Below are 23,334 nucleotides of genomic sequence, written 5' to 3'. Positions count from 1 at the left end.
AACAAATCCCACATTTTTATCTTACTCAGATAATTTTATAAAAATGCGTGAAGGTTAAATAAACCTTTATTTAAATCAAATAATTCCTTTAAATTCATAAAAATGTCACAGGGCACATAATCATACACACAGACCATCAATCACACATATACTAACACATAAAAACTCAGGTCTGATCAGATAATTTGTCCTTCTTTAATCTTTATCATTTTCTACGTGTACCGAATCACGTTCAACCTGACGGCCCGACACTCAGCGTTTCGATTACGCTTCTCATTAACATTATCGACCGACACGTCACTTACGATGAAATACTTTATTTAAACATTTATTTCACTCAATCACACATATTCCACATTTTTTATTCTTTAAATCCTTATTAGGACGGGTTCCGTTCTACCTGACGACCCGACAACACAGCTTAACTCCTAAGCTGACTCTTTAAATTGGAACGCTTTTACTTACGCTCCTATATTCTAATATACAGTAAAGACAATTTAATCAACACTTAATCGCACATAATTATAATCACATCACATAAAGCATACTTTATTGACTTAATTACGTCGCAAAATTCTCAGTCGTCACATCTACACTTTTCTCTGAGGCATGATCAAGACTTAATCTTCTTCTAGAATTTATTCTTTAGCTTGAAACTGTTCACAGAAAAATACCCCAGCCTAGTCTACTAAATATTTTTACAGACTCAAGGAATACAATTACATAATAAAAATATTGATTATCATACAAATTAATCTTAGGGTTGTCAATATGACTTAGTCTTGTTACTCAACAGGCATATCTTGCATAATAATCTCCCCCAATTTGTGAGAAGATTGCTTATCACAAATTCATGCCTGATAACAAGACTAACCCAAGCTAAAATGAAATAAGATAAAAGTGATAAATTGAAAAATACACTTTTTATACATTGATCATTTACATCAGTTCAAAATTACAAACATTAGGTGAATTTTTCATAACCAGGATCTTTTCTAATAAGGTTCTTGATTTTGACTAGCACTTCAAGTTCTTCAATAATTTTGACTAGCACTTCGAGTTTGCAGGTGACTTGTATAGGTACTTGGGTTTTTGAGGTTAGATTGATTGAGTGTCTGTTTATCTAGGTTTAGGAGTTTGAGATTAGTGAGTTTGTAATATTTGAGTTCCTTGGACATTCTGTTGATTTTTTATCCCTTCTTCCTCCATTTTCCTTTTTCTTTCATCACCCCTATCCTTCTTCTTGTCATCAACTTTGCTACCAGTTGCTTTGCTAGACTGACTTGGATTTGAGCCAGAATTGTTTTGCTAATCTTTCTTCTGCTCATCATCATCCAAGTCATCTTTTGTATTGATTTGAGTTCTAGGCAACATGGTTTCAGTATTTTTCAGAAATCTGCTCAGAATCTTGATCATCTCTTCATCTTTAGTGGTCTTGATCATTTTGGTCTTCAATCAGTTTCTAGAATCATAATCAATCTCAAATTTCCAATGATACAGTGCTTAGGGATCATGAAGTGTTTACACTTTTTGGTAGTTGAATAGATGTAGGCCACTTCCTTGCTAGGTTGAAGGTAAGATTTTGGAAATGTAGCTACTTGTCCCTTTTTGAGTTCTTTTAGCAAGAGAGTGTCCTCTAGAATCACCTTGTTTACTTTGTTGATTAGGATGTTCAGCTCAGACACTCTTCTTGATTGGAGATAGGAAAGAGACACCTGCATGCACCTGTCAACAATCGAGTCATTGATGTTCGGAACAATCCTCTTTTCCCTAAAGTTTCCACTGATCACCATCACTACCTTCTGAAAATTCATATTTATGTTCAAAGACTTCTTGTAGGTAAAGTGATTATTGTTTAGAGAGATTCTGAGAGCCTTGAGGAGTTCATCAAATTCCTTGTCAAGACAAGGTCCCTCATATGCTTTCAAAAGTCTGTCCATTCCAACATCATCCTTCTTTTGAATTTGAGTTGTGGCTTGGCTTGAGGATTTGAGTTGTAGCTGAGACTCCATCTCCCCCTTAGTCTTGGTAGCAGGCATAATGATTGTAGGTAAAGGGATTTGGGTCCTTATCGATTTTGGTGATTCTGGAAGGGGTATCTTCAAAGCTCCCATAATAGCTCCCAAAGACACAGAATTCTACATCTGTAGATGTTTGTGGAAGTCTACTAGGGACTTGATGTCCTATTGTTGGCTTTTCCCTAGTGAGGTTAACAAAGATACTTGAGCTGAGAGGGAGATGTTGGAGTCTTAAAGATTTGTGACCTGAGCTTGGAGATTCTGTATTTGAAAAATGGTTGACGTGAATATGGGTTGTGAACTTGATGTAGCTAAAGTGCTAAAAGAATTTTGAACAACATTCTTCACCTCCTCCATGACCAAAGCTGAAGGTTCAAACCTAGTCTTGTATAATTGATCCAGCTTGACCTTAGAGTCATTATGTTGAGTTATCTGCTTCTGTATCACTTCATGCAAGGCTATGAAAGACCCTCTCAACTTGGATACATTTTCCTCAACTGGTGAGAGAGAGAGAGAGAGAGAGAGCTTAAAGCTTGTCTGAAAACTTTTTAAACTTTAACTTGATATCTTTGAATGTAGGCATCAGTACATCAATCCAGTCATTATCAGCTTCTTGACTGCAACTTGATGCTTGTCTAGGGTATGTTTCCCAACTCTTTCAATGTGATAAAAGGCCTTCAACTGAGCTTTATACACCTCTGTCACAGCATCATAGATGTCTTGAGAAGTGAAGACCTTAGCATTGCTTCCCAGAATGGTCACATACTCCTCTCTAAATTTTGCTAAGGCCTCCTCCATTGCTATTGTGAAGTCTTTGGAAAGCCATGCATCCACATCACCATCTGCTTCATCTACAATCTTCTCTTATTGCTTCTCAACATCCTCCTGGTAAGAGAGTAAAATGGCTTGATAGTCTTGGTTGGACATATCAGTGGTAGGGAGTTGTTGGGTTATGTTGGCTAGGCCTGCAAGTTGATCAACCAAAAGATCATTTACCATTGTAGGTCTAGAAGCCATTGGGAGATTAGGTTTTCAGGATGATTTTGTATGGCTAAATTTGATAGTTGGTATGTTGTGTTTAACGTGGATGGGTTGAAGGTATGAATTGTACATGTGACAGGGGTCACAGTTTAACTCACAACATTAGTTGTGGTTATGATAGTGTGTTGTTCACCACTATAAGGAACCTCCATTTGAATTGGGTGGGAGTTGACTAGGTTACTATCATGTACCATGGCATCAAACCCTTGTTCCTCTTGCAAGGAACGGGCACCTGAATGTGCTACACTTGCCTCCTGAATGACTGGATCATTGATAATTGTACTCCTGGCTTCAATTGACAAAGCAATTTAAGCCAGGGTTATGAGGGGAGTTGTTTCTACTTGAGAAACCTCCAATTGAATTGGAAAGGATTTGAGTAGCTTCTCATTAAGAGGACTACCCTCAGACCTAGTAGTATATGAAGACTGTGTTGCACATGAAGGTGCTAAAGTAACCTGCACAGGGTCTTTAGTAAAAACTGATGAAATCCCTATGTTTGTGATGGTGTCATCAAGGTCTACCTCAGCATGTAGTCTCTCACCATCTGAATGTAGTGTCTGAGTGGTGATCACAGTTTCTTGAACTGTGTCACTTGAGTTAAGAAATGCATAAGAACTAAATTCAATCCTTTCATTAAAAGAAGAAGAAATTTGGGAAATAAGAGTAGACATTTCAGAATTGATTTTTGGCAACCCCCCTGAATGGGTGAGGGAGTTTCAACAGATGTGCTTTTATTGTGTGTGCCAACCAAATTACTTTTGTTAACCTCTTAAGAGTGCTCAAGAGGTGGTGTAGACTCTGTACAGGGTACAGTGGGGAGACTGATTTGTTCAATAGTGACACCTTGTTGAGAAAGTGTGCCTATAGTCTGTTCATGCCCCTTTATTGTAACTGCATTTTTTTGAGAAGATGCAGAGGTGGCTATTTGAGTGGTCAACTCAACCTTCCTAGACTTCTTTGGCTTTTTGATGAGGTTTGTCTCAGTATTTGTTTAGTCCTCACCACTCTCAGAAATAACAACCAGTGGTGTTTGTTTTCTCTTATATTTACTAACTCCACCCTGTTAAGAGGATGAAGTAGTTGGTTCCCTAGCTTCTAATGGTTTGGAAGAAGTGGTTTCAGTTGTGGAAGTTTGCTATTGGTTATTATGTTTTTGTACTTTCACATGTGCATGAGCCATAACTGTGCTTGAAACTACACTAGACCTTATGTCAGGCATATGATAAGGGTAGGTCCTAAATTTTTCCAACATAAAGTTAGTGACATTTAGAGCTACCCTCACCTGATTTTTTGTAATAAGTGACCCAAATAAGATTTTGGACACCTGTTTATAATTGCCTATTTTACTTCTATCTATATCTTCAAGTAAATGAATGTCCGCAACTTTATATTTTAAAGTAGATATTATGAACCTAGGGAAGAAAAGTTCATTAACTTTCCCTACCAATGGCATTGTCAGTCTGGTGCTTAGCTCTTCTAAGATCAATAGACCAACATTAATGGGCTTGTTGTATGGCATGGAGAACACCAGCTTTTGAACAACACTGGATATGTTATTGATAGGGTGAAAATACGCGCTAAAATTACACGCAAGTGTACGCGTTGGCAAGTAGTATAAGATATAACTCAGATTCGTACCCACAGAGACTCTTTTTAGTTAACTTAAGATTATGCACCTATGCGACAATGGTATGGCTATCGCTCAATGCTAAGACAATAACAAGTTGAGATGTTTATAACTAAGATTAAACTAACATGCAATTAACTAAGAATAAAAGCGAATGAATTAACTATAAGAGACAAACATGGGATTCTAACTTCATTAAATACTTCATTCAAAGTTATTGTTCTTAACCTTAGCATGCAATGGTTATGACAACTAATCAGATAACACGAAACTAGTCAATGCCAACTTTCATTGTACGAATACCCTACTACTAGACATCCAAAAAATAGATAGAAGCTGAATAAACACCAAATATGTTGAAACCCTATATGTCTATAGAATTTGACAATATAAAGGTTTACTGCGTAATTTATCTATCGTAATTACATAGGGCAAGTAAGATGGTTAAAATTACCTACAAATCATGCATAATAAATACATGAACCTATGCTAGAATGGCAAGTTCTAAATCTCTATATTCACTATCGCTTCAATAGAGATTAACACTCTATCTTATATGTTAGTTACGCACATAAGACGAATAAGCACAACCAATACTAGGATATCTGTAAAAACCCCATTTTTTGGAATTTTTGAAGCACAGATGAATAGTAACTTTTGCTGATGATACTGATTAAGGAAAATTATCAGACCACGCTATATAGGAGTACTGTTATGGAAATTCTAAGATCGTATTAGTATTCCATAAAGTAAATAAGTGTATGTAAAGATCGTCAGAATCCAAATCCGCACACTTTGATTTTTCCCGAAAATCCACCAGATACCGAAAGAATTGAGTATAAGGTAACATGATAAAAAGAATTTAAATTCAAGGATTTTTAGAGAGGATCATAAAAGGAATATAAAATATTGAGAAAGGTTTAGGGGAACCTAAATAATAAGATCTCAGGTATGATCCCTCAAACGATAAATGAAAACAAAAGATAAGCGAACCGTATAACAGATCAGCGGTCATTAGCCAAGTAATTAAGGGATTAATCAAAAAGGTAGTGGATGATGATATCATCACATGACACAAGCTTGCTTGCATAAGCATGACAAAGGAGTTTTGTTTGTTGGGTGATTTTGGGCCATACAAAATTAACCATGGTAAAAAGGTTAAAACAAATTTCAAGACAAAAAGAAGAATCAACCAAGCAAATAACATAAATCAAAAAGAGAAGAGTTGACTTTGCAAGAAGAAGCTCTCGGCCAAAATAAATACAACAACTTCAAACTGCCATATCTCCTTCAATACTCACTCAAATGTTGTGTTCTATAGCTCGTTGGAAAGGTATTGAGATGGCCTACAACTCTTGTTCACATGTCTCGTCCAAATAAGTATGGTAAGACCTTCATTTTTATAGTTCTTTAAATTGGACTTTTAGAAACTTCAAAGCCTAACTTTGTGTTCTTGATTTCTTTGGAAAGATCAAGCTTGTAGGAGGCTTCCTAGCAACTTAACACCTCCCAAGGAAGGTATAAAAATCAAACCCTAGCCTTTACTTTATTTGTTAGTAAGTTTAATTGTTGGTTTTGTGAAATGAGAAGCATAGATTGTGATTATTAGTAGTTTGGTTTGATTTGGAAGTGTTTTGGTAATTAAAGCTTGATTATAGTTCATAGGTCTTGATTGTGGTTGTTTGAGTTGAAAAACTTGGAGGTTATGGACTGATGTGATATGGTTTAGGTGAAGTTTTGTTGTATTGATGGTTATGAGTTGGTTGGTGGTTGATTGGAGTAGTGTAAACTTTGGTAATCGCGTAAACATAGCCGTCGTAATGCCCGATTTACCTTAGACTGTTTTTGTTATTAACTTCAGGACCCGTGAACTCAATGTAAGATTCTTACCATTGTCATTTTTATATAGTTCATATTACGAGCTTCGTTTTGATATGTGGTTCGTTTGAATCCGATGTACGGTTTAGGAGAAACGACCGTTTTAAGTAACGGCGTTTCGCAAACGAACCATTACCCCTTGCCTTACTTTGAAACCTTGGTTAAGGACTTTAAATGACTAATTGGGATATGAAACAATTATGTTAAGTGGATTAGGCAGTTGGTAAGGTACTCGCGAAAGAATCGCCTTAAAACTCTTAATGGTTAATTTATTAAAAATGGTGGAGCCGAGGGTACTCGAACGACTTAGGTGATTCGTTAAGCGTAGGAGTGACCAAAAGCGAACGTTAGGGTTCAATTGGTTAAAGTCTAGATTCTTAAGCGACCGGGGTTTAATTACAACTTATGTTTTTGTTCATAGGTTATCGGACCCACTCTAAGCTTAAGTCTATCCGGGAGCACTCAGGCAAGTTTTCTACCTGTTATACTGTTCTGGTGATGTATATATGTATATGCATTATCTTGTGATAGATGCATGTTGGTTAATTAGCAAATTTTGCGATATATGAAGCATGCTGAGATGGTATATATATGCATGTCTGTTTCGTAATCTGGTTATCTATCTGTTGATTTCAATGCTTATAGTTGCATAATACCTATGCTAGAGATAAGCAGTAGTTGCGTATACCCTTAGTATAGGGGACCCAAAGGTGAACATTTTTTCTAAAACCGGGACTCGATGTTCCCGAGTATATTATATATATATTTATATATATATTGATATAATTTTCAAAACTATTAATCGAATAAGGTTTATTCGATAACTTTATATTATCTAATGAATATTATTTTGAATATTCATTCGGGGGCTTATGACTCCGTTTATTTTATCAATGAATATTATTTTGAATATTCATTCGGGGGCTTATGACTCCGTTTATTTTATTAATGAATATTATTTTGAATATTCATTCGGGGGCTTATGACTCCGTTTATTTTATTAATGAATATTATTTTGAATATTCATTCGAGGGCATATGACTCTGTTATTTTATTAATGAATATTATTTTGAATATTCATTCAGGGGCTTATGACTCCGTTTATTTTATTAATGAATATTATTTTGAATATTCATTCGGGGGCTTATGACTCCGTTTATTTTATTAATGAATATTATTTTGAATATTCATTCGAGGGCTTATGACTCTGTTATTTTATTAATGAATATTATTTTGAATATCCATTCGGGGGGCTTATGACTCCGTTTATTTTATTAATGAATATTATTTTGAATATTCATTCGAGGGCTTATGACTCCGCTTATTTTATTAAATAATATTCTTTATTTTGTTAAAGAATAATGTTTCGATAATCAAACTTACTTTTGATTATTCAAATAAAGATATTACTTTCGTATAAGTATATCTTTGGTTATTTAATATTCATTTCAAGTATGAGTTTTAACACATCTACTTCGATTATTTTTATAGAGATTATCCTTTTTGGGAATATTATTTAAATAATAATATTCAGATATTTTCTAATATATTGGGACTGATTTATTTTAATAAATCAGCAGTACTCCAAACATTCTTAAAAATATTTCGAGTCTTCGAAATGATTTTTAAAAGTTAGAGCGGATCCCAAAACTCATTATTATATATTTAAGATCTTCCTTTTAAAGGGGATTTAAATACTCGCTCAAAACCGGAGGGATCCGGCTCTGTGGTGTATTTTATATTCGCAACGAGGTTGCAGTTTGGATAAATGAATTGATTACTTACCCAACGTTCGGGAAGTAAGTCCATCTATTGAGTCGGCATAAGCAACATGGGCTTAGTGGGCGTCCATGAAAGTGTAAGTGGCTCAGTGGGAGTCCATCAAATGCGTAAGTGGCTGAGTGGCAGTCCAGCATAAGGTCCTATTGCGGCCAGGGTGATGACCAGTGGGGAATTCGTCCATCTACTAGTACAAAAGGTTACTTATTGGTATATTTGTCTGATCAGCAAGATATCAGGTTTATGCCAAGGTTTTCTCCTTTCCAAAGTCATTGGATATTGCAACTCTGTTTATAATTTTCATAATAGAGGTTTTTAAGGAGTGTATGAAATGTATATATATAAGTGTATATATATATATCGGGACTTAATGAAGTACCTCGTAACTTCATTATTTATAATGATATTCAAAGATTAAATCTATTCAAATCTTGTCTTGTAGTCTCATCAGTGTGATGAACTTTTGAAACTGATTATAACTTGAACGGTGGTAGTTCAAGTAGTATTTGGAAAAGATATAAGTATATTGGAGTATCTTGTAACTTCATCTTTTAAACTTATATCTGGTTAATGATTATCTTATGCATGACAAAGATTTTCACAAAAACGTTGAGACAAGGTTAGATTTATGAGATCACCTTGCAACGATATTTTTATACAGTTATAAACAGGAACTCTGTGTATATTAGGCATGGAAGAGGACTTCCAAGATTTTGAAAAGTATATAAGTATTATACTAAATATTTTGCGACTTCGTCGCATTAAGATATCAAACTTGGTTCATTTTTTCTTGACCAAGACTTTCATGAGTACTATGAGAATGCCCATATATTGTTAATTATTATACATATTATTTCGGTGGGCTTGTTGCTCACCCTTGCTTTCTTCTTCATCACACAACAACAGATAGAAAAGATGAACGGGACCAAGCTCCTGATTCGCAAGCGGTTAGGAAACGTTCCGCAGTTTCCTGTAGGCGTTGATGTCGTTATAGCTGAGGTAGGATCTACCAATAGGCTAGGCTTTCAACTTTTGATGTACCAGACTTATGTATATTTATGAATTATAATAATGGAAAGGAAATGAAAATTTATTCAGAAACCATTTTTAAGGTGTAATGGCATATAATTGTGGAATAAAGTGACTTGTATTATTTTTTTGGTATATATCTCTGAGACTATAACTTGTGGTGTGTGTGTATATTATGGGGTCACAGTATGTAGTAGTTGGTTGTTTATTAAGATTAAGTGTTATTAAGGGAAATGGAACTCGTGACAACCTGGATCCCCGACCCCGGATTTGGGGGTGTTACAGAAATGGTATCAGAGCTAAGCGTTATAAACCTCAGAGATGATGTGACATTAAGATAATAAGTTCACTAAGATAATAAGAACTCTTGCCAAGTTCATAGTCGGGCTACCTAACGTAGTACTGACAGTTAAAACCCTTATGGGACCCCTTATAAATATCGTGATAGAAGCGCAGTTCGTTATCGTATATGGTAGCGGGACTCCGAACCCTGAGGTTGAGGAGCAACAACGCGATGATGTTTTATTACTGATTGGGGATCGGATTATGGATCCAATGGAACACCCTAATGAGGGACCATATGATATTCATATTGAGGATGTAGCGGTTGAGGATGTTGTCCCAGAAGGGATTGTTGTTGAGAAGGATCTCGTGGAGGATCCTAACAAGACTGAAGAGATGATCGCTGAGGAATTGATAACCATGGTTAGGGAAACTACCAGAGGTAGGATTGTCCGGTCACTACCGGAGGTTCGTTCAAGTTTGTAAAGATAGTAGCCCCTTTAACGCGGCTTACTCGTAAGACATAGAAGTTTGAATGGACAGAGAAATGCGAGAAAAGCTTTTAAGAACTAAAGCAAAGGTTGGTGACGACTCCTATGTTGGCATTGCCGGATGGAAAAAGGAGATTTTGTGAATTGTAATGATGCTTCGCATAAAGAATTAGGGTGCTTCTTATACAGCACAGCAAGGTAATCGCATACGCGTCAAGACAATTAAGGGAATATAAAATTCGATATCCTCACCCATGAGCTTGGGCTCGTGGCAATAGTTTTGCCCTAAAGATTTGAGGCACTACTTGTATGGAGAGAAGTGCGAGATTCACAAACCATATGAGCTCTAGTACATTTTTACGTAGAAAGAGCTCAACATACGCCAGAGGAGGCGGTTAGAGCTAATCAAGAATTATGATTGGGAGATTCTTTATCATTCGGGGAAAGCCAATGTGGTGGCTGATGCCCTTAGTAAAAAGGAGAGACTCAAGATGATAATGTCTTTGGAGAGTTTATAAGAGATTTTGAGAAAATAGAAATAGAAGTGAAGGTAACCAGAGCCGGTACCGAAAAGCTGTTTGAGATTGCAATACAGTTCAAATTATCAGAAAAGAACATATTGTGCCAGAAAAAGTGATGAATGAAGGCAGAGAGCCAATAATTAGATAAAAGATTAATACCGAGAAAGATGATAAGGGAATAATGAGGTATTCCTACAGAATTTGGGTTCCAAATGTTCAAGAGCTTAAAGATGAGATCTTAGATGAAAGCTAGTTTGAGGAATAAGATTTAGAGCAAACCCTGAACATGATAGTCAGGGAGGTTGACATCAAGATAGAAGAACCCATAACATAATGAAATGGAAAACAAGGATTTTAACGTATAAGATAACCCTGATTGTGGGAGAAGGATGAAACATTTCATACTGAGAAAATAGAAGTCGAGCAAGATAGGGAGAACCGGGATGGTACTCCTATGGGGCAATTCATGGACCTGCCTAAACAAAAATTATACTTTTATTCCCAAACACCACCCTGAGGAAACAATGCAGTGGGAAATTCTTTCAGGACCTTTAAGTCACTAAGCTCTCAGAGTTCCAAGGAACAAGCTGACCTAGCCGAGGCAAGAGCCTGGACAAAGGAAATAGAGAAATGATTTTATATTCTAAATGATTGATGAAGCACAAAAGACTGTTTTTGTCACTTACCCTCCTAAGAGAGAGACCACCCGCTGGTGAAAGACCAAGAAAGGCACGGAGCCAGAGGTTAGAATAAACTGATTAAAGTGCAATCAATTGTTTTCGGGAAAGTAATTCCCAAGGTTATGGAGATAGTGTAAAAGCTTTAGAGCCAGAACAAAGGCGGACGAGTATGATGAATTATGAAGCTAAGTTGTAAAAGTTGTCAAGATTCGTTCTGATGACAAGAATCCCAGAACGATGTGATGTTTGAAGTCAATGATTAGTGGGTTCATGAAATAATGATAAGAGAAAGGAAAATAAAAAGAAACTGAAGTGGAAAGGAATGTAAAGGAAATAGAGTTTGAGGAATGATAAGGGAGTTGGGTATGAGGAAACCCTAAAGACTCGTAGTAATAGAAATAGAAAAGTATATGATCGTCAGGATGAGGATGATTTACCATGAGTTAAAGTTGATGGTTGAAGGCATAAGAAATATATATGTTGTACCCCTTCAAGTTGGAAGGATTCGGGGAAACCTTGAGATAGTTCGAAGGATAAATAATGAGACGCGGATAGACTGAGGAGACAAGAAAGTAAAAAATTAGGAAAATTGGATGAAGGAAGTGACCTTCAAGAAAGTGAAGTGTAAGACCGGGGGCATGATACCCAGAAAGGGAGACGCCGGGTATGAAAGATATCCCAACATTGAGATGACTGTTGAGATAAACAACAAAAGAAAATAAGGATTTATTAAGAAGAAGTTCACGTTGAACACGACCAATATCTTCTAGAACATCCCTGTTATCATTACTAAATCAGGCAAGAAAAGCGGATAACCGTTGTTATCTTTTGGAGGCCATATTGGTTGACCTCATTTTGAATAAGGATATTATTGTGAAATTTGGTATAGACTATCGAGATGGGAATGATTAAATAAGATAATCTATCAAGGATATATGACTTGATTTATCCATGGAAGGATGCATGCACTTTTTCTAAAGGTGGAATTAAGGATAGAATATCGGTAACTTAAAATGAATCATAGGGGAATGCATAAAGGTTGGCATTTCACCCTTAATAGGGATAGTATGAGTTTGATAGTATGAATTGGAAAGGATTAAGGTAACAACAACCTTTAAGGATCAGTGGAGAAATTTTTCAGAAGTATATAGACAATGATTCTGGTATTAGTAAATGGTATTTTGATATGCCCTGTATCTAGGGAATACAGGAGGAACGATTCAAGAATAACCTAAGAGGTTTTACAAGGAAAAAAAAGTAATATTCAAAGTTCTCAAGAATATAAATTTTGATAAAGGAAATATGACATAATTATAATGATGCCAGGTGGGCACGTGTTGAACCATAAGAAAGTATAGATCGACCCAATGAAGGTCGAGATTGGTGAAAACATGTAGGACCCAAGATAAGAGATGCCCTAAGTATGATCAAGAGTCAGTTGTGACAATGTTAACCTCTAAAAGACCGAGGCAATAACTTATGGAAAAATGGTAATATATTTTTTCACCAAAGCGTAAGGAAGAGCATTTTCACGCAAGTAGTGATTGGAAATGAGGTAGAAATATTTAGTTGAAGATCATTTAAAAGACATTGATTGTAAGGAAATTTTACTATCAGGAAAGGCCAAAGAGGTGGCCGACACTTTAAGTGTAAGAGGACAATTATAGGCGCTCGTGCCAAAGGAATACAGCGATGATGGTTAAAGCTGTGAAGGTTGTATTATGGTATGAAGGATTGACATTCCTTCTGATGATTGTGCGATACTCAACCATAATAGTAGTTTGGTAAAGATTTAATTTATGCAACCGCCGTAAGAGGGCTATCTATCTTAGAAGGTCATATCTTGAGATAAGCCAGGGCCATATTATGAAAGAACTAAATGAACCCTTGAGTTTCCAGTCTCTTATTGAGGACATATGATTAGGAATGGTATTAACATGCTATCGTTGCTTTGATTGAAACTCTTCTGCAATTTTATCTGCTTCATGTCATGAAAGTACGTCAGGATCTGGAGTGTTCTTCATGAATTATGAATGTTGATTATGTTAACTCCTTAGAAGAATTTGATACGACAGGTATGGACTCTGTATGGTTAGCTATTAAGATCCAAGGAAAACGAATGACTACAGTGGGTCAGCGATGGACCATAGTAATGCAGCAATGATTCTGCGAGTAATGAGTCGATTACAACCATAAGAGTTGTATTAGAATGGACGTTGAGATTGAGTACCACTAATCGGGTCGTGGTGATGTATAAGTTATCATTGATAGACTAATCAAGTCGATTATCTACCTATTGAATATTTATTCCTTCTTAGGAATAGAGAGTCGTATTATTACGTAGAAGGTTGCGGTGCAAGCATAAAATTCTAGTAACGATGATGTCTAGAATGAAATCCCAGATTCGATTTTCGATGTCAAGGGAGTTTCAAAGGTGATTGTGTATAAGCTCGAGGAAGAGCATGGGTCCATAAAATGATGGACGGAATATCAAAAATAATTAGGCATGTGAAATACGATGCTATAATGCTTAATGTTGATTTATATACATATATGTTTTGTTCTCCTATGATAAACCTCTATAGTTCAGAGGTAGATTTCAAGCCAGATATTTTGTGGCGGTATATATTTCAATATATATATAATTCTCTTCAATTCGTTCTTTTCTCTCCTTTTCATTTCATGTAAGCTGAGAAGAACAACCCTTCCAGAAGGGGAGGTATTGCCGAATGACTATCTATCTGTGTGATAGAAGCCTAGTAGGATACCATCTATTATTTAATTGCTTGTCAAGTACTAAAGGCTGGCCACCTTCTGTACTAACTATGCGATATAACAAGTGTTCATGATCATAGTGATCTCTCAACAAATTCCTTTACTTCTATATGATGGATCAAGCTTTCGAAGATAGAAGCAGCTAGAAAGGAAATAGTATCAGTACGGTGGTATTCTGATTCTAACACGTTCGTGATACTAAGGTTGACGTGGTTATTAAAAGGTTATAGAACGCTAACGAGCAAAAGTGTAACCAGTATAGTATTATGTACGGAAGATAGTAACGACTACGAACTGGAAAAAAATGGGTATTGAGAAGCAAAAGCTATAATGCTAGAAGCTATGATGAGAGTCGGTGCAATAGACTTGAAAGAATTTAGAATGATCACTTAACGCGGATTAAGTTTTCTCACGATAATCGATCGTATGTCAGTATCGAGGTATCGTCTTATAAGATCCTTGAGGGAAGACAATGTCGATCTCCCTTATGATAGGATGAAGTTGGAGAGCGCAAGATGCTCGGACCAGCAGTGGTCCAAAGGACCAAGGATATAATAGATTTAATCAGAGGACGACTGGTAGTAGCCCAAGATGGGCACACGAAGTATGTTGATTTGACACAAAAGGACAAAGAATAGGAAGTAGGGGACCTAGTGCTGTTATAGGTATTCCATTAGAAAGGATGGATAAGGTTCGGAAAGAAAGGAAAGCTAAGCCCACGAATTATTGGACCCTTGGATATATTAAGACGTATTGGGAAATTAGCATATGAGCTAGCCCTACCCCGAACATGTAGCAAGTTCATAATGTGTTCCACATATCAATGTTAAGGAAGTGTAATTCGGATGCCAGACAAATAGGGGCATATTAGCGCATGGACATGCAACCAGACGTAACCTATATGGAGCAACCAGGAAGGGTTATAGATTGAAAAGGAACAAGTGCTTAGGAGAATGGTTATCAAACTAGTCAGAGTTTGATGGTAGAACCACAATGTTGGAAAATTTACTTGAGAGTTAGAAAGTGCAATGCTAAGAGAGCATCCATATTCATTTTCTATCCGATTCCGGGACGGAATCCTTTTAAGGAGGGGAGACTGTAAAAACCCCATTTTTTGGAATTTTTGAAGCACGGATGAATAGTAACTTTTGCTGATGATGCTGATTAAGGAAAATTATCAGACCACGCTATATAGGAGTACTGTTATGGAAATTCTAAGATCGTATTAGTATTCCATAAAGTAAATAAGTGTATGTAAAGATCGTCAGAATCCAAATCCGCACACTTTGATTTTTCCCGAAAATCCACCAGATACCGAAAGAATTGAGTATAAGGTAACATGATAAAAAGGATTTAAATTCAAGGATTTTTAGAGAGGATCATAAAAGGAATATAAAATATTGAGAAAGGTTTAGGGGAACCTAAATAATAAGATCTCAGGTATGATCCCTCAAACGATAAATGAAAACAAAAGATAAGTGAACCGTATAACAGATCAGCTGTCATTCGCCAAGTAATTAAGGGATTAATCAAAAAGGTAGTGGATGATGATATCATCACATGACACAAGCTTGCTTGCATAAGCATGACAAAGGAGTTTTGTTTGTTGGGTGATTTTGGGCCATACAAAATTAACCATGGTAAAAAGGTTAAAACAAATTTCAAGACAAAAAGAAGAATCAACCAAGCAAATAACATAAATCAAAAAGAGAAGAGTTGACTTTGCAAGAAGAAGCTCTCGGCCAAAATAAACACAGCAACTTCAAACTGCCATATCTCCTTCAATACTCACTCAAATGTTGTGTTCTATAGCTCGTTGTAAAGGTATTGAGATTGTCTACAACTCTTGTTCACAAGTCTCGTCTAAATAAGTATGGTAAGACCTTCATTTTTATAGTTCTTTAATTAGGATTTTTAGAAACTTCAAAGCCTAACTTTGTGTTCTTGATTTCTTTGGAAAGATCAAGCTTGTAGGAGGCTTCCTAAGACTTCCTAGCAACTTAACACCTCCCAAGGAAGGTATAAACATCAAACCCTAGCCTTTACTTTATTTGTTAGTAAGTTTAATTGTTGGTTTTGTGAAATGAGAAGCATAGATTGTGATTATTAGTAGTTTGGTTTGATTTGGAAGGGTTTTGGTAATTAAAGCTTGATTATAGTTCATAGGTCTTGATTGTGGTTGTTTGAGTTGAAAAACTTGGAGGTTATGAACTGATGTGATATGGTTTAGGTGAAGTTTTGTTGTATTGATGGTTATGAGTTGGTTGGTGGTTGATTGGAGTAGTTTAAACTTTGGTAATCGCGTAAACATAGCCGTCGTAATGCCCGATTTACCTTAGACTGTTTTTGTTATTAACTTCAGGACCCGTGAACTCACTGTAAGATTCTTACCATTGTCATTTTTATATAGTTCATATTACGAGCTTCGTTTTGATATGTGGTTCGTTTGAATCCGATGTACGGTTTAGGAGAAACGACCGTTTTAAGTAACGGCGTTTCGCAAACGAACCATTACCCCTCGCCTTACTTTGAAACCTTGGTTAAGGACTTTAAATGACTAATTGGGATATAAAACAATTATGTTAAGTGGATTAGGCAGTTGGTAAGGTACTCGCGAAAGAATCGCCTTAAAACTCTTAATGGTTAATTTATTAAAAATGGTGGAGCCGAGGGTACTCGAACGACTTAGGTGATTCGTTAAGCGTAGGAGTGACCATAAGCGAACGTTAGGGTTCAATTGGTTAAAGTCTAGATTCTTAAGCGACCGGGGTTTAATTCCAACTTATGTTGTTGTTCATAGGTTATCGGACCCACTCTAAGCTTAAGTCTATCCGGGAGCACTCTGGCAAGTTTTCTACCTGTTATACTGTTCTGGTGATGTATATATGTATATGCATTATCTTGTGATAGATGCATATTGGTTAATTAGCAAATTTTGCGATATATTGAAGCATGCTGAGATGGTATATATATGCATGTCTGTTTCGTAATCTGGTTATCTATCTGTTGATTTCAATGCTTATAGTTGCATAATACCTATGCTAGAGATAAGCAGTAGTTGCGTATACCCTTAGTATAGGGGACCCAAAGGTGAACATTTTTTCTAAAACCGGGACTCGATGTTCCCGAGTATATTATATATATATTTATATATATATTGATATAGTTTTCAAAACTATTAATCGAATAAGGTTTATTCGATAACTTTATATTATCTAATGAATATTATTTTGAATATTTATTCGGGGGCTTATGACTCCGTTTATTTTATCAATGAATATTATTTTGAATATTCATTCGGGGGCTTATGACTCCGTTTATTTTATTAATGAATATTATTTTGAATATTTATTCGGGGGCTTATGACTCCGTTTATTTTATTAATGAATATTATTTTGAATATTCATTCGAGGGCTTATGACTCTGTTATTTTATTAATGAATATTATTTTGAATATTCATTTGGGGGCTTATGACTCCGTTTATTTTATTAATGAATATTATTTTGAATATTCATTCGGGGGCTTATGACTCCGTTTATTTTATTAATGAATATTGTTTTGAATATTCATTCGAGGGCTTATGACTCTGTTATTTTATTAATGAATATTATTTTGAATATCCATTCGGGGGGCTTATGACTCCGTTTATTTTATTAATGAATATTATTTTGAATATTCATTCGAGGGCTTATGACTCCGCTTATTTTATTAAATAATATTCTTTATTTTGTTAAAGAATAATGTTTCGATAATCAAACTTACTTTTGATTATTCAAATAAAGATAGTACTTTCGTATAAGTATATCTTTGGTTATTTAATATTCATTTCAAGTATGAGTTTTAACACTTCTACTTCGATTATTTTTATAGAGATTATCTTTTTTGGGAATATTATTTAAATAATAATATTCAGATATTTTCTAATATATTGGGACTGATTTATTTTAATAAATCAGCAGTACTCCAAACATTCTTAAAAATGTTTCGAGTCTTCGAAATGATTTTTAAAAGTTAGAGCGGATCCCAAAACTCATTTTTATATATTTAAGATCTTCCTTTTAAAGGGGATTTAAATACTCGCTCAAAACCGGAGGGATCCGGCTCTGTGGTGTATTTTATATTCGCAACGAGGTTGCTGTTTGGATAAATGAATTGATTACTTACCCAACGTTCGGGAAGTAAGTCTATCTATTGAGTCGGCATAAGCAACATGGGCTCAGTGGGCGTCCATGAAAGTGTAAGTGGCTCAGTGGGAGTCCATCAAATGCGTAAGTGGCTGAGTGGCAGTCCAGCATAAGGTCCTATTGCGGCCAGTGTGATGACCAGTGGGGAATTCGTCCATCTACAAGTAGAAAAGGTTACTTATTGGTATATTTTCCTGATTAGCAAGATATCAGGTTTATGCCAAGGTTTTCTCCTTTCCAAAGTCATTGGATATTGCAACTCTGTTTATAATTTTCATAACAGAGGTTTTTAAGGAGTGTATGAAATGTATATATATAAGTGTATATATATATCGGGACTTAATGAAGTACCTCGTAACTTCATTATTTATAATGATATTCAAAGATTATATCTATTCAAATCTTGTCTTGTAGTCTCATCGGTGTGATGAACTTTTGAAACTGTTTATAACTTGAACGGTGGTAGTTCAAGTAGTATTTGGAAAAGATATAAGTATATTGGAGTATCTTGTAACTTCATCTTTTAAACTTATATCTGGTTAATGATTATCTTATGCATGACAAAGATTTTCACAAAAATGTTGAGACAAGGTTAGATATATGAGATCACCTTGCAACGATATTTTTATACAGTTATAAACTGGAACTCTGTGTATATTAGGCATGGAAGAGGACTTCCAAGATTTTGAAAGGTATATAAGTATATATACTAAATATTTTGCGACTTCGTCGCATTAAGATATCAAAGTTGGTTCATTTCTTCTTGACCAAGACTTTCATGAGTACTATGAGAATGCTCATATATTGTTAATTATTATACATATTATTTCGGTGGGCTTGTTCCTCACCCTTGCTTTCTTCTTCATCACACAACAACAGATAGAAAAGATGAACAGGACCAAGCTCCCGATTCGCAAGCGGTTAGGAAACGTTCCGCAGTTTCCTGTAGGCGTTGATGCCGTTATAGCTGAGGTAGGATCTACCAATAGGCTAGGCTTTCAACTTTTGATGTACCAGACTTATGTATATTTATGAATTGTAATAATGGCAAGGAAATGAAAATTTATTCAGAAACCCTTTTTAAGGTGTAATGGCATATAATTGTGGAATAAAGTGACTTGTATTATTTTTTTGGTATTCATCTCTGAGACTATAACTTGTGGTGTGTGTGTATATTATGGGGTCACAGTATGTAGTAGTTGGTTGTTTATTAAGATTAAGTGTTATTAAGGGAAATGGAACTCGTGACAACCCGGATCCCCGACCCCGGATTTGGGGGTGTTACAATATCAATCAATCACCACACACCAAGATATTGAAACAAATCAACTATAGAAATCCATAAGTGAATCCGTTATAACCCCATGATAACGATTAGTTCATAATCGAACTCATCGTTACATTGGTTCCAATGAAAACATGATATAAAACAATATAAGAGTATTGGGGTTTAAGAAAAATCAAAAACAAGCATCCAAAGTATCAACTATATTGAAGAATATGAAAGTCTTCTTCTCCATAGCCGTCTTGTGCTCTCGAGGTCTTCTTATTGCTTTCCATGGTCTCCTTGTTGTTAAAAATGTCTTTATATATATATATATATATACTCCTGGATGATCTGGATGCTTAAATTCTTCGAATTAGAATAGAATCAGGATTCTGGAAAAACGACCTGGCACATCCACCCCGCATACCAGTGCAGCCGCCCTTGCTTTCTGTCAAATGGGTGCGGCCGCCCCGCATACCAGCGCGGTCGCCTTGAGCTTCCGGAGAAACTTGATTTTTCTGCTTTCTTCTTTTGGCCGTAACTTGAGTTCTGCTCGTCAGAATTAGGAGATTCAACTGCCCACGCAAAGCTAACAAGATTTTATTCAACTTGAGAATGGCCTAGGCTTCCAATTCTTAGCTCTTTTCAGCATATTTCCTTGAAAAGCTCCTTTCTTTATTTAACTGATGCCTGAAATGCAATAACATAAAAATAAATAAAAAATATCAACAACTTGAGTCCAAAACACCAGCTTAAGCTTGTAATGAAGCATTCCAAGTAGATATAAAATCCACTTATCACACCCCCAAAATTGAATCGATGCTTGTCCTCAAGCATAAATAGATTCAAAAGGTATAAAACAAACCTAATGCATGAATGCAACTATGTGAATGCGACTAAATAATAATGCAATCGATCCCCTCAGAATAATCATAACCAACAAACAAGCGAATGCCTCTAAGAATGCAATGACTTTTAACAGAGTTTGAATAAATCCCACAAACCAACTCACAAACAAGAAATGTGCGTGTGTGGATGCTTAACGGATATACTCTCAAAACTAGATCAATAACCATGACTTATCTATCATCAAAACAATCACAAGTTTATAAAACAAAATTGACATTAAACACATAATGACTTACAACACCTTTATTTTACTAGAGTTATACAAGAATTTACGCTATATTATTGAATAAATAACAAATATGCTTATTTGATCGTGCAATGAATGATGTCCCAAAAGACTTATGCAATAATACCCATGTAGTGAGCGTTAGGTTAACGGATCCCAGACTATCAAAGCCTTAGGCCACTAGGCACAAAATCCCCTAGAACTTAATAACTCGATTATTAAAGAGCTCACTCTTGATCAATTATGCATAAACACATACTTTTCCTTTTATCTTTTTTTTATCTTTTTTTTTCTTTTTTTTTCTATAATTTCTGAATGAGTGTGTTTCGCTCCATCTCATTCAACCCTAGACTACTCATAAATTATGAGCCGACTACTAGCCATTTGACGCCTAGCCTTATTCACAACTAGTAATGAAATCCAAGTTTTTCTCTAGATTAAAATTCAGCTTTCTTTTGCCATTAAGAGAATACCAAAAATTTTAGATATAAAAAAATGATTAAATTCCAACAGACAAACAAGTATGATCATAATCTAGATCGAAAACAACTTATAAGACTTGTGATTTTTTTTTCTAGCATGCAAATCAATTCATTAGACTTAAAAAACCCTCTATTGGTCATCACTACACTCAAATTACCATCAACATATCAATCGGAAATAGCTCAACCTAAGGGATCATGTTATATGCATGCACATGCAATTATATGAGCTCATATAAAAACAAACAAAAATGCCAACAAATATGATCTATATGAACAATCATGCAAAAATATGAATGAAATACAACTAAACATGCTATATGAATCTGTTTGGACCCACAAATTAATCCTTACATTATCACCCCCAAACTAAAAATTTTCAATGTCCTTATTGAAGGTAATAATAAGGATTTCAGGGCATACCTAGTTAGCGGGAGGATCACCCTCTTCGGGTGGAGGATCAGCTGGCCAATGCACCTCGACACCAGTGTCTCGGAAAACAATACCGAGAGCGTGTGTCAAATCTTCAGCAAAACGTCGGTGGATGTCATGAATGGCCTCAATACACTGAATCAACCTTCTATACTTTGGATCACCAAGACCAAACCTATTAACTATCTATGGTGCACGAAAGGGATCCTCTGTAAGCACGGGAGGAACCGGCCGATCACCCTTTAGATTATCATAGATATATTCCAACCCCTTGTTGGAGCGTGCACCTAAAAATGCATAACTAAAATGATCTGGCAGCGGTTGGAGCCCAAGTATGGGAGCTTCTTCAATAGATGGCTCAAGACGCTCCTGAGAAATTTTCAGCTCTGTTAACCCAAGAGAATCGAATGGCACATCCAACTTCCTCTTCCACGGAGAAGCATTCAAAATATGCAGTTGCTCTGCTCCTTCTTCACATTCAATAACTGATTCCCCTATTAAGGATATCTCTAAGGTATCTGAGTTTGGAAATTGCTCGAGCTCCGAATTCATAATAGAGTCGACCCGATCTACTTTAAAGCATTCCTTTTTATCTGTGGGTAACTTTATTGCCTTGAACACACTAAAAGTGACCTTCTGATCCTGAACCTTCATCATAAGCTCTCCTTTTTGCACATCAATCGTAGTTCGGCCTGTAGCCAAGAATGGTCTTCCCGAGATAATAAGAATCTTCTTATCCTCCTCAAAGTCTAGAATAAAAAAATCAACAGGGAAGATGAGCTTATCCACCGTAACCAAGATATCCTCCACTACTCTTCGCGGATAAGTGATGGAACGATCGGCCAACTGCAAGGACATATATGTAGGCTTTGGATCATGTAAACCCAACTTCATGAAGATAGAAAAAGGCATCAGATTGATGCTAGCTCCCAAATCACATAACACTTGTTGAACAATAAGTTTCCGATGGTGCAAGGAATAGTGAAGCTTCCAGGATCCTTAAGCTTCAGAGACAACTTCTATTGCAGTACTGCACTGCATTCCTCCATAACGATCTCTAAGTCATCGAGCTTCACTTTTCGAGAGAGAATACCTTTTATAAACTTCGCATAGCTAGGCATTTGTTCAAGAGTTTCAGCGAAAGGTATGTTAATGTAAAGTTTCTTGAATACTTCCAAGAACTTGGCAAATTGCTTATCAAACTTCCGCTTTTGATGTTCTTTTAGATATGGTGGAGGTGGGTAGACCTGTTTATCCCCTGTATTACCCTCAGGAGGATTGCTTTCAACAACTTTCTTCTTTGGTTCAACCCCGACATCCTTCTGCACCACTTTCTTAGCTACAATCTCATTTTTTGGATTTGGAAAAGGTGCAGATGCACCTGCATTCTGGATAGAATTTTCAGACTCTTCGTCTTGTTGAATTTTGGGGCTTGCGACCTTTCTGGACCTCAAGGTGATGGCGTTCACCTGTTTGTTAACTTCCCTCTTTCCTGGATTGGCTTCAGTATCACTAGGAAGCGTTCTTGATGGTCGATTCAATAAGGCATTAGCAATTTGCCTTATTTAGTTCTCCAGAGTCTTGATAGAAATAGCCTGGCATTGGCATATAAGAGCCTGGGTTTTGTACATAAGCCGTAACTCCTCCAATTCAGATTTTTCATTCGAGGATAGACCTGCACCTCAATGAGTTTGTTGTTGAAGTTGGAATTA

Source organism: Apium graveolens, chromosome 2 (genome assembly GCF_009905375.1).
Source record: "Apium graveolens cultivar Ventura chromosome 2, ASM990537v1, whole genome shotgun sequence".
Classification (NCBI taxonomy): domain Eukaryota; kingdom Viridiplantae; phylum Streptophyta; class Magnoliopsida; order Apiales; family Apiaceae; genus Apium; species Apium graveolens.
This window is presented reverse-complemented; position numbering follows the sequence as displayed.